The sequence below is a fragment of the Zalophus californianus genome, chromosome 6 (assembly GCF_009762305.2).
Source record: "Zalophus californianus isolate mZalCal1 chromosome 6, mZalCal1.pri.v2, whole genome shotgun sequence".
In the NCBI taxonomy this organism is placed as follows: Eukaryota; Metazoa; Chordata; class Mammalia; order Carnivora; family Otariidae; genus Zalophus; species Zalophus californianus.
In genome coordinates, this window is record NC_045600.1 from 120,256,362 (window position 1) to 120,267,602 (window position 11,241).

An 11,241-nucleotide genomic window follows, 5' to 3' on the forward strand; every position below is an offset into this window, starting at 1 on the left:
TTTTAACATTCCCCAGCTTGACTCCAGACCACAGTAGTGCCCTGTTGAATGATTCTGGTCTCTAACTTGCTGAGAGCTGTGTTCCTTTCTGATACTGCTGTTGGTGTCAATTCTCAAGTTCCCCGAAGCATTTCCTCACAGTGGCTGGGTTTTGCTAGTTAGTGACAAGTGTCAATGCACATCTTCCCTTGTCCCTGAAACTCACCTCTCAGCTATTTCCCTGAACCCCAGGAAAGCTGCTCATCACCCAGCACATTCTATCAGGACAGAACCTGCCCAGCATTAGATTATCAATCAGAGATTCAAAAGTGAGAGTTTCCATGGACTGTCAAGGGCCACTATACAGCCATCATGGTAAGTTAAGGAAATGTGGATCAAGGACAGCATTTTGTAGAACTGTCATTAAGCATTTTTTATCACACATATTAACAGTAAAATAATGAAATAAAGCCCACATACATTTCATTCTTTATAAAATACATTAATACAGATGAAATTTTTTAAGGTCAAAAAATCCTCTAGTCCTGGGGTGCCTGGGTGGCTCAGTTGGTTAAGTGACCGATCCTTGATTTAGGCTTAGGTCATGATCTCAGGGTTGTGAGATGGAACCCTGAATCAGGCTCCAAACTCAGCGGGGAGTCTCCTTGAGATTTTTTCTCTACCTCTGCCCTCCCTCTCATGCTCTCTCTCTCTCTCAAATAAATAAATCTTTTAAAAAAAATTCTCTAGTCCTCTAATCCTCCTCCCTGAAGTGGAGCATCTTGCTGACTTCCTGTGGAAACTATTAATATAGACAAGAGAAAGCTGGATACCAGGAAATCCAAAGGCACTGTAACTACAAGAGTGTCATTGCAAAAGTAGCCCAAGGTCAGTCCTTGGAATTGAAAGTGACAACAGGCAGAGAGAAACCAGTATGTGCCACGTTCCATAGGACGTGATCATTGAATTAGCCCCCACCCCACCCGCGCAGGACAATATCCAATTTCAGAGGAGCTTAACTAAATCCTGTAAGCAGAATGGTTAATGAGCAGCTTCAAACCGAAGTGGAATATTTAGAGAATTAGTATAGTTTCCCAGAAGCAAATCCAAATATATCCTGAGCTTATACTGAGACAGTTACTTTGCCTTCAAAACCTCACGTTCAATGCAATATGTCATTGGCTTTGCAGTTATATTTTTATCTGCTGTACAACACCAAAAAACGTAAGGTTGAATTTCCTCTCTATTGTGATGCAATTCAATCTAATTTTACTTAGAGCAGAAATGAAGTATAATATGACTTTAGATTACATTGTTTAGATAGGATGAGTCAAAATCTGATATTGGATTTTGCAATCAATCCTATTTCGGGAGACAAATAAAGGTATGGGTGGTAGTTATAATACTACCTGAGATTTCCAAGGGAAGTTTGTGTTCAAGCTTCTCTTGTGCAGTGTTCCTCACATCATCCATGCTTGGTAGCAATAGCCCTGTGAGATGCCATGAATGTGTCACCAATATTTGTGTTCCTTTTAACCACTGGCAGAATCCAGTGCAGGGTCTCCTGTATTTATCAACTCCACTTGTAAATGTCCATGAAGATGAGAAGCATAGTGTCACACTCTACCTCCTGACTCTTTTCTTATTAAATGAAATGCAGAGCATCAAGTAGCTTCTGACTTATTTATCTTTATTATTGGTGCTTATCTATTAATATCATACAGTAGCCACAGCTCCATTTATGGCTTGTGTACATCTGACACACCATGACAAAATTTGGGTGAATGTCTGGTCTCAACCTTAGAGGTGTGTATTTTATCCTAGAAGTACTTGCTTAGTCCTAATTTGAAAGTTTGTGTATTTGTCAAGATTATTAAAAAAAAGATTTGTGATTATCCTAAGTTTTCCTATCTGAATTTTTCCCACTTCCAGTCCATCTGTAAATTTTGCACCTGAAAAATCTAAAAATAAGAGTTTTGTGTACGTCATGTATTTAAGAGTGTTAAGAAATTAGTCACAAAAATTTAAGGTGTTTTATGGTCCCCACAGCAGGTCTCCCTACATTACATGGTCTGGATTATCTCAGGAAATGTAAAGGAACAATGGAGAAAGTGTATCCCACACAGCAGCATCCAGGGTTGTGCTGAGCAGCAATTTATTAGTATATTCTACCTAGAGACTTTAGTGGGCTCAGAACTGAGATCACTCAGAGAGGAAAAGCCAGTGAAGTATCCCTTATGATCACCCAAATATCCACCTGGAGTAATTTCCAGACCTTGGTGCAAAATGGATAATCCAAAGAGAGTTTGTCAGGCTGGCTGAGTTGAAGAGCAAGAATCAGAGTTCTGAGAAGCTAAGGTTACCATAACTTGGAGACAAGAGTCTCAGAGCAGAAGCACGTACACAGAAAAAGAGGTTCAGAGATGTGGTACATTTTTGTACATTTGAGTCTTTGGTTCAAGGTACATTTTATCTTTGGCTCAACATCATTCTACATATGCTTTGAGTAAAACCCTTATATGGCCAGGCAAAGAAAAATGTGCAGAAAGACTCAAACAATTCTAAGAGATTACAAACAGCTAAGAATCTTTTGAATTACTAATATCCACAGTGAAGAAAACTCCTTAAATACGTGAGATATTCAGGAGACTCTAGAAATACAATGTCTTAATTATAGGGCTAAACTAGACCTAGAGGAAAATCCACCCTAGATCCACCATTATAAAAGCTTAAAAGCAAGTCTTGAAAGTGTCAAGTACATCCATGGAAGCCAGCCAGAAAAAACTACATCAATCTTTATTAGAATATAACAAAGCTAGAGCTCAAAAATGTAAAATTCAGGGGCCCCTGGTTGGCTCAGTCGTTTAAGCATCCAACTCTTGATTTCAGTTCAGGTCATGATCTCAGGGTGGTGAGATCGAGCCCCCACATTGAGCCCACATCAGGCTCAGTGCTAGGCATGGAGTCTGCTTAAGAGTCTCTCTCTCCCTCTGCCTGTCTCCCCAAATCACTCTCTCTCTAAAAAAACAAATGGAAAATTCCTAATGTGGTATTTTATTGTGTATAAATTATACCTCAATAAAAACTGAATTTAAAGAAAAAAGTAAAATATCTCTATATCAACAGATAATGAATTTGGTAAAATATAATACTACCTCGATTAAAGAAATGTAACAATCTGGTAATAGGAGATATCTTCCTAAAGTAGATAATGGATCATACATTTCTACTAACATTATAGTTAATAATGAAGCAATAGACACATTCTAAGTTTAAACACTGTGGTTAGGCTTAGTCTAAGTATTTTACAGATTTCATAGTTAACAACATTGCTTTTTATTACATTTTTTATTTTATTTTATTTTTTTATATGCAATTCCTAAAGTTTTATTTATTTTTTTAATTTTTTATTGTCATGTTAATCACCATACATTACATCATTAGTTTTGGATGTAGTGTTCCATGATTCATTGTTTGTGCATAACACCCAGTGCTCCATGCAGAATGTGCCCTCTTTAATACCCATCACCAGGCTAACCCATCCCCCCAACTCCCTCCTCTCTAGAACCCTGTTTCTTTTTCAGAGTCCATCGTATCTCATGGTTCATATCCCCCTCAGACTTACTCCCCTTCATTCTTTCCCTCCTGCTATCTTTTTCTTCTTTTTTTTTCTTAAAATACATTGCATTATTTCTTTCAGAAGTACAGATCTGTGATTCAACAGTCTTGCACACTTCACAGCGCTCACAATAGGACATAACCTCCCCAATGTCTATCACCCAGCCACCCCATCGCTCCCACACCCCCATCACTCGAGCAACCCTCAATTTGTTTCCTGAGATTAAGAATTCCTCATATCAGTGAGATCATATGATACATGTCTTTCCCTGATTGACTTATTTCACTCAGCATAACACCCTCCAGTTCCATCCACGTCGTTGCAAATGGCAAGATCTCAATCCTTTTGATGGTTGCATAATATTCCATTGTGTATATATACCATTTCTTCTTTATCCATTCATCTGTCGATGGACATCTTGGCTCATTCCACAGTTTGGCTATTGTGGACATTGTTGCTATAAACATCGGGGTGCACGTACCCCTTCGGATCCCTACATATGTATCTTTGTGGTAAATACCCAGTGGTGCAATTGCTGGATCGTATGGTAGCTCTATTTTCAACTGTTTGAGGATCCTCCATACTGTTTTCCAGAGGGGTTGCACCAGCTTTCGTTCCCACCAACAGTGTAGGAGGGTTCCCCTTTCTCCGCATCCCCGCCAAAATCTGTCGTTTCCTGACTTGTTAATTTTAGCCATTCTGACAGGTGTGAGGTGGTATCTCATTGAGGTTTTGATTTGGATTTCCCTGATGCCGAGTGATGTTGAGCATTTTTCCTGTGTCTGTTGGCCATTTGGATGTCTTCTTTGGAAAAATGTCTGTTCATGTCTTCTGCCCATTTCTTGATTGAATGATTTGTTCTTTGGGTGTTGAGTTTGATAAGTTCTTTATAGATTTTGGATACCAGCCCTTTATCCGATATGTCATTTGCAAATATTTTCTCCCATTCTGTCGGTTGTCTTTTGGTTTTGTGGACTGTTTCTTTTGCTGTGCAAAAGCTTTTTATCTTGATGAAATCCCAATAGTTCATTTTTGCTCTGGCTTCTCTTGCCTTTGGCGATGTTTCTAGGAAGAAGTTGCTGCGGCTGAGGTCGAAGAGGTTGCTACCTGTGTTCTCCTTTAGGATTTTGATGGACTCCTGTCTCACGTTTAGGTCTTTCAACCATTTGGAGTCTATTTTTGTGTGTGGTGTAAGGAAATGGTCCAGTTTCATTCTTCTGCATGTGGCTGTCCAATTTCCCCAACACCATTTGTTGAAGAGACTGTCTTTTTTCCATTGGATATTCTTTGCTGCTTTGTCAAAGATAAGTTTTTCATAGATGGCTTTTAAGATATTGAGGTATGTATCCTCTATCCCTATACTCTGAAGTGTTTTGATCAAGAAAGAATGGTGTACTTTGTCAAATGCTTTTTCTGCATCTATTGAGAGGATCATATGATTCTTGTTCTTTCTTTTGTTAATATATTGTATCACGTTGATTGATTTGCGGATGTTGAACCAACCTTGCAGCCCAGGGATAAATCCCACTTGGTCATGGTGAATAATCCTTTAATGTACTGTTGGATCCTATTGGCTAGGATTTTGGTGAGAATTTTTGTATCCATGTTCATCAAGGATATTGGTCTGTAATTCTCCTTTGTGATGGGGTCTTTGTCTGTTTTGGGGATCAAGGTAATGGTGGCCTCATAAAATGAGTTTGGAAGTTTTCCTTCCATTTCTATTTTTTGGAACAGTTTCAGGAGAATAGGTATTAACTCTTCTTTAAATGTTTGGTAGAATTCCCCTGGGAATCCATCTGGCCCTGGGGTTTTTTTTGTTGGGAGATTTTTGACGACTGCTTCAATTTCCTTAGTGTTTATAGGTCTCTTCAGGTTTTCTATTTCTTCCTGGATCAATTTTGGTAGTTGATACATCTCTAGGAATGCACCCATTTCTTCCAGGTTATCTAATTTGCTGGCATAGAGTTGCTCATAATATGTTCTTATAATTGTTTGTATTTCTTTGGTGTTGTTTGTGATCTCTCCTCTTTCATTCATGATTTTGTTGATTTGGGTCATTTCTCTTTTCTTTTTGATAAGTCTGGCCAGGGGTTTATCAATCTTGTTAATTCTTTCAAAGAACCAGCTCCTAGTTTCGCTGATCTGTTCTACTGTTCTTTTGGTTTTTATGTCATTGATTTCTGCTCTGATCTTTATTATTTCTCTTCTCCTGCTGGGTTTAGGCTTTATTTGCTGTTCTTTCTCTAGCTCCTTTAGGTGTAGGTTTAGGTTTTGTATTTGAGACTTTTCTTGTTCTTGAGAAAGGCTTATTACTCTATAATTTCCTTTAGGACTGCCTTTGCTGTATCCCAAAGATTTTGAACAGTTGTGTTTTCATTTTCATTGGTTTCCATGAATTTTTTTAATTCTTCTTTAATTCCTGGTTGACCCATTTATTCTTTAGCAGGATGCTTTTTAGCATCCATGTATTTGAGTTCTTTCCGACATTCCTCTTGTGATTGAGTTCTAGTTTCAAAGCACTGTGGTCTGAAAATAGGCAGGGAATAATCCCAATCTTTTGGTACCAGTTGAGTCCTGAATTGTGACCTAGGATGTGATCAATTCTGGAGAATGTTCCATGGGCAGTAGAGAAGAATGTGTGTTCTGTTGCTTTGGGATGAAATGTTCTGAATATGTCTGTGAAGTCCATTTGGTCCCGTGTGTCATTTAAAGTCTTTATTTCCTTGTTGATCTTTTGCTTAGGTGATCTGTCCATTTCAGTCAGGGGGGTGTTAAAGTCCCCCTCTATTATTGTATTGTTGTCAATGTGTTTCTTTGTTTTTGTTATTAATTGCCTTATATAATTGGCTGCTCCCATGTTAGGGGCATAGATATTTACAATTCTTAGATCTTCTTGTTGGATAGACCCTTCAAGTAGGATATAGTGTCTTTCTTCATCCTTTATTACAGTCTTTGTTTTAAAATCTAATTTGTCTGATATAAGGATTGCCACCCCAGCTTTCTTTTGGTGTCCATTAGCATGGGGAATCGTTTACCACCCCCTCACTTTCAATCTGGGGGTGTGTTTCGGTCTAAAATGAGTCTCTTGCAGACAGCATATTGATGGGTCTTGTTTTTTCATTCAATCTGATAGCCTGTGTCTTTTGATTGGGGCATTGAGCCCATTTGCATTCAGGGTAACTATTGAAAAGTACGAATTTAGTGCCATTGTATTGCCTGTAAGATGACTGTTACTGTATTTCGTCTGTGTTCCTTTCTGATCTATGCTGCTTTTAGGCTGTCTCTTTGCTTAGAGGTCCCCTTTCAATATTTCTTGGAGGGCTGGTTTGGTGTTTGCAAATTCCTTTAGTTTTTGTTTGTCCTGGAAGCTCTTTATCGCTCCTTCTATTTTCAATGAGAACCTAGCCGGATATAGTATTCTTGGCTGCATATTTTTCTCGTTTAGTGCTCTGAAGATATCATGCCAGTCCTTTCTGGCCTGCCAGGTCTCTGTGGATAGGTCTGTTGCCAGTCTAATGTTTCTACCACTGTAGGTTACATATCTCTTCTCCCGAGCTGCTTTCAGGATTTTCTCTTTGTCTCTGAGACTCGTAAGTTTTACTATTAGATGTCGGAGTGTTGACCTATTTTTATCGATTTTGAGATGGGTTCTCTGTGTCTCCTGGATTTTGATGCCTGTTTCCTTCCCCGCATTAGGGAAGTTCTCTGCTATAATTTGCTCCAATATACCTTCTGCCCCCCTCTCTCTTCTTCTTCTGGGATCCCAATTATTCTAATGTTGTTTCGTCTTATGGTATCGCTTATCTCCTGAATTCTGCCCTCGTGATCCTGTAGTTGTTTCTCTCTCTTTTTCTGAGCCTCTTTATTTTCCATCATTTGGTCTTCTATATCGCTGATTCTCTCTTCTGCTTCATAATCCTAGCAGTTAGTGCCCCCATTTTTGATTGCACCTCATTAATAGCCTTTTTGATTTCGACTTGGTTAGATTTTAGTTCTTTTATTTCTCCAGGAAGGTTTCTCTAATAACTTCCATGCTTTTTTCAAGCCCAGCTAGTATCTTTAAAGTCATGATTCTGAACTCTAGCTCTGACATCGTACTAACGTCTGTACTGAGTGGGTCCCTGGCAGATGGTACTACCTCTTGTTCTTTTTGCTGAGGTGATTTTTTTCCGTCTTGTCATTTTGTCCAGAGGAGATTTTCAGTACGTGGTCGCTTTTCTGTTCTGAGAGTTGTTGGTATTCTTTTCTTTGACCTCCTGTTGAGTTCGTAGGTGTTCAGAATGGTTTGATCCCTATTCAGCTGAATTCCTCTTATTACATTTTTTATTTTTAAGAATATCTTTTCATGTTGCTTTTTTTCCAGTGGTTAATTTTTTTATTACTTATTATGTTATGTTAATCACCATACATTACATCATTTGTTTTTGATGTAGTGTTCATGTTGACTTTAATGTAACCACTTTCCTTCTTTTTTCCTTCTTTCCTTCCTTCTACCTCATTTAGTTTAATTTTGTTGTTCTCTTTAAAAATTTATTCACTTGAATATTTAGCTCCCAAATTTTAATCCTTTTTATTTTCTGATAAAGTGATTTAAGATAGAAATTTTATATAAGTGGAAGTTTTGGGTGGATAATTTTATAATATTCTCTTATTTCTTAATATATGATTATTTTAGCTATAATTTTTCTTAGTGATTTAATATTTAGGTAAAGATATATTTTGACTATCTTTTAGTTATTAATTTGGAATTTTATTACATTGCTTACTGCATATTGATTCCTACTTTTAAAAATTTCTTGACAATTTCCTTATGCATAATACACAATTTCTTAGACTGGTCTGTGTGTGTTTGCAAAGATTATGTTGGATATATATATACATATATATATATACATACATACATATATGCCTATATATGTTGTATTTTCACCAAGATATTTAAATTTGTCATCAAATCTCCTATATCATATTTATTCTGATCGATCTTTATTATTGATCTTTATTATTATTGCTTTATTATTTACTTTAGGTACACACTATATTAACACCATTAAAGAAATAAATGAGGAAATAAAACCTATTTTACAAGAATATGTTGTAGACGACTCATTTCCAAGTTATCTATTTATTGCTTATTTTTCAGACAGTGATCCTAGAAATAAGGTATACAATTATCCAAATTAAAAAATAATAAAAGTGATAGACTAAGAAGCAGAATGGTCACAACTAATAAGTGAAATATATGTAATATATATGTAATATATATTATTAGTGAAAAATATATATATAACCATATATTAGTGAAAAAATATACTAACATATATATTACATATATTTCACTCATTAGTTGTGACCACTCATTAGTGAAAAAAATGTATATTTAACCATATATTACAAAATACACCATATATACACAAATTCATGGTGTATTTTTACTTTTCATCAATGTTAAAAATTTACTTTTCTCCAGACAAATAGCATGACAATAGCATAGAGAAGTAGTTAAGATACTGAGTGTCAGAGACAAAGATGTAATTCAGTAACTAGAAGGACAGATTTGGGTACTCAGTAGTTGCTCCAGCAGCATTCACCACTTTAAACATTAGTTTCCTCACACATACCATGGATGTTATAAATACACCCACCCTTACACATTATTAGAGGGTTTATGTGAAGTGAGACACTATATAAAGAACAATTATCTCAATACCAGGCATACAGGAAGCACTGAATAAGTATTAATCACCAGTCCCATAAACTATTTGGCAAAGATTTGTCTTGAAAGTTTCTTAAAAATCAATAAGAAAAATACAAAAATATTGATAGAAAAATGAGCAAATGAATAGCAATTCACAAAAGGAGAATAAAGAAGAGTATAAGCATATGGATAAATATGTATGTAATAAACATGTAATAATAATCAATAAGTGAAATAAATAAATAACAAATGTAATAACAAAACAAGTTAAAGCTATAATTAAAATCCATATATTGCATATAGCAATATATAGAATATACACTGATAAAAAATGCAATCTCTTGTTTCCTGGAATTCACGTTGTGGTAGCCATGGACACTTTAGATCGAGCTGTAAAGCCCAAAACGAAAAGAGCCAAGCAATTCCTTGAGAAGAGAGAACTGAAACTCAGTGAAAATATTAAAAATACTATACTTATTAAAGGGGGAAATGCCAATTCAATTGTGACACAAGTACTTAAAGATGTGTATGCACTGAAAAAGCCATATCAAGTTCTGTATAAAAAGAAAAACATTACAAGACCATTTGAGGATCAGACATCATTGGAATTCTTTTCAAAGAAGTCAGATTGTTCTTTATTTATGTTTGGCTCCCATAATAAGAAGCGGCCAAATAATGTAGTAATAGGTCTTATGTATGACTACCATGTGCTGTATATGATTGAATTGCATATCGAGAAGTTTGTCTCTCTAAAAGATATTAAGAATAGTAAATGTCCCGAGGGAACAAAACTCATGTTAATATTTGCTGGTGATGATTTTGATGTAACAGGAGACTACAGAAGGCTAAAAAGTCTTCTTGTTGATTTCTTCAGAGGCCCCACAGTACCAAATATCTGCCTGGCTGGTTTAGAGTATGTTCTGCACTTCACTGCATTGAATAGGAAGATTTACTTTTGAAGCTGTAAGTTGTTGTTGAAGAAATCTGGTTGTAGAACACCAAGGATTGAATTGGAAGAGGTGGGGCCCTCATTGGATCTGGTTCTGAGGAGGACACATCTGGCATCAGATGATCTTTATAAATTATCTATGAAAATGTCAAAAGCACTCAAGCCAAAGAAGAAGAAAAATGTCTCCCATGATACTTTTGGTACAACTTATAGAAGGATTCATATGCAGAAGCAAGACCTAAGCATACTACAAACCAGGAAAATGAAGGGGTTGAAGAAGCGACCTGCAGAAAGGATAACGGAAGACCAAGAGAAAAAAATCAAAGAGAATTAAAAAAAACTGATGGAACTTAACCAGTGACTGTAATGTTATTGTAGTCTGTTTACTTAAGAGAATTATCAATCAGTCAAAAAAATGTAATCTCTTTGGTTCAAATGTGAAGAAAAGACACACTCACTTATGCTTGAAGGAGAGAGCTGTCAGCTGCTTTCTGGGGCACAGAGTCAATACTTTCTGGGAACCTCAGCAAGAGGCTTGCCATTTGAATTGACACTTCCACTGTTAAAACCTCATCTGAAGGAAACAAGTAGACAAGATGAAAGTGATGTTTTAGAAGTTCTTACCTCATAGTTTTGTTATGGTTAAAAATTGGAAATTATTGTATAACTAATCATAGGGAATAAGTTAAATAGATTATTATATAAGAATTACTATTTAGGCACCAATAATGATTTTGAAGTTTATTAATTTTTGGAAATATGTTAATAATGTATCATTTAGTTTATTATGAAGCCAATTGCAAACTCCCATTCTCCCAGAACAACTTGTATATTCAAAGTGACCCTTGAAAAAAATCAACAATATACACTAAAATGATAACAGTATTATTTTTTGTTGGGTAGAAGTCAATCTTATATTCTTTATTATTTTCCTACAGTGATATTTATCATTTGCATAATTTTAAAAGATTAAATGAGGAAAAATATATTAAAAGA

The 11,241-nt window shown here is 35.9% G+C and overlaps 1 pseudogene; it reads left to right on the forward strand.

Moving 5' to 3' along the window:
• The first annotated feature begins 9,667 nt into the window (after positions 1–9,667).
• LOC113909176 lies at positions 9,668–10,589 on the forward strand (annotated as a pseudogene).
• Positions 10,590–11,241: the final 652 nt, after the last annotated feature.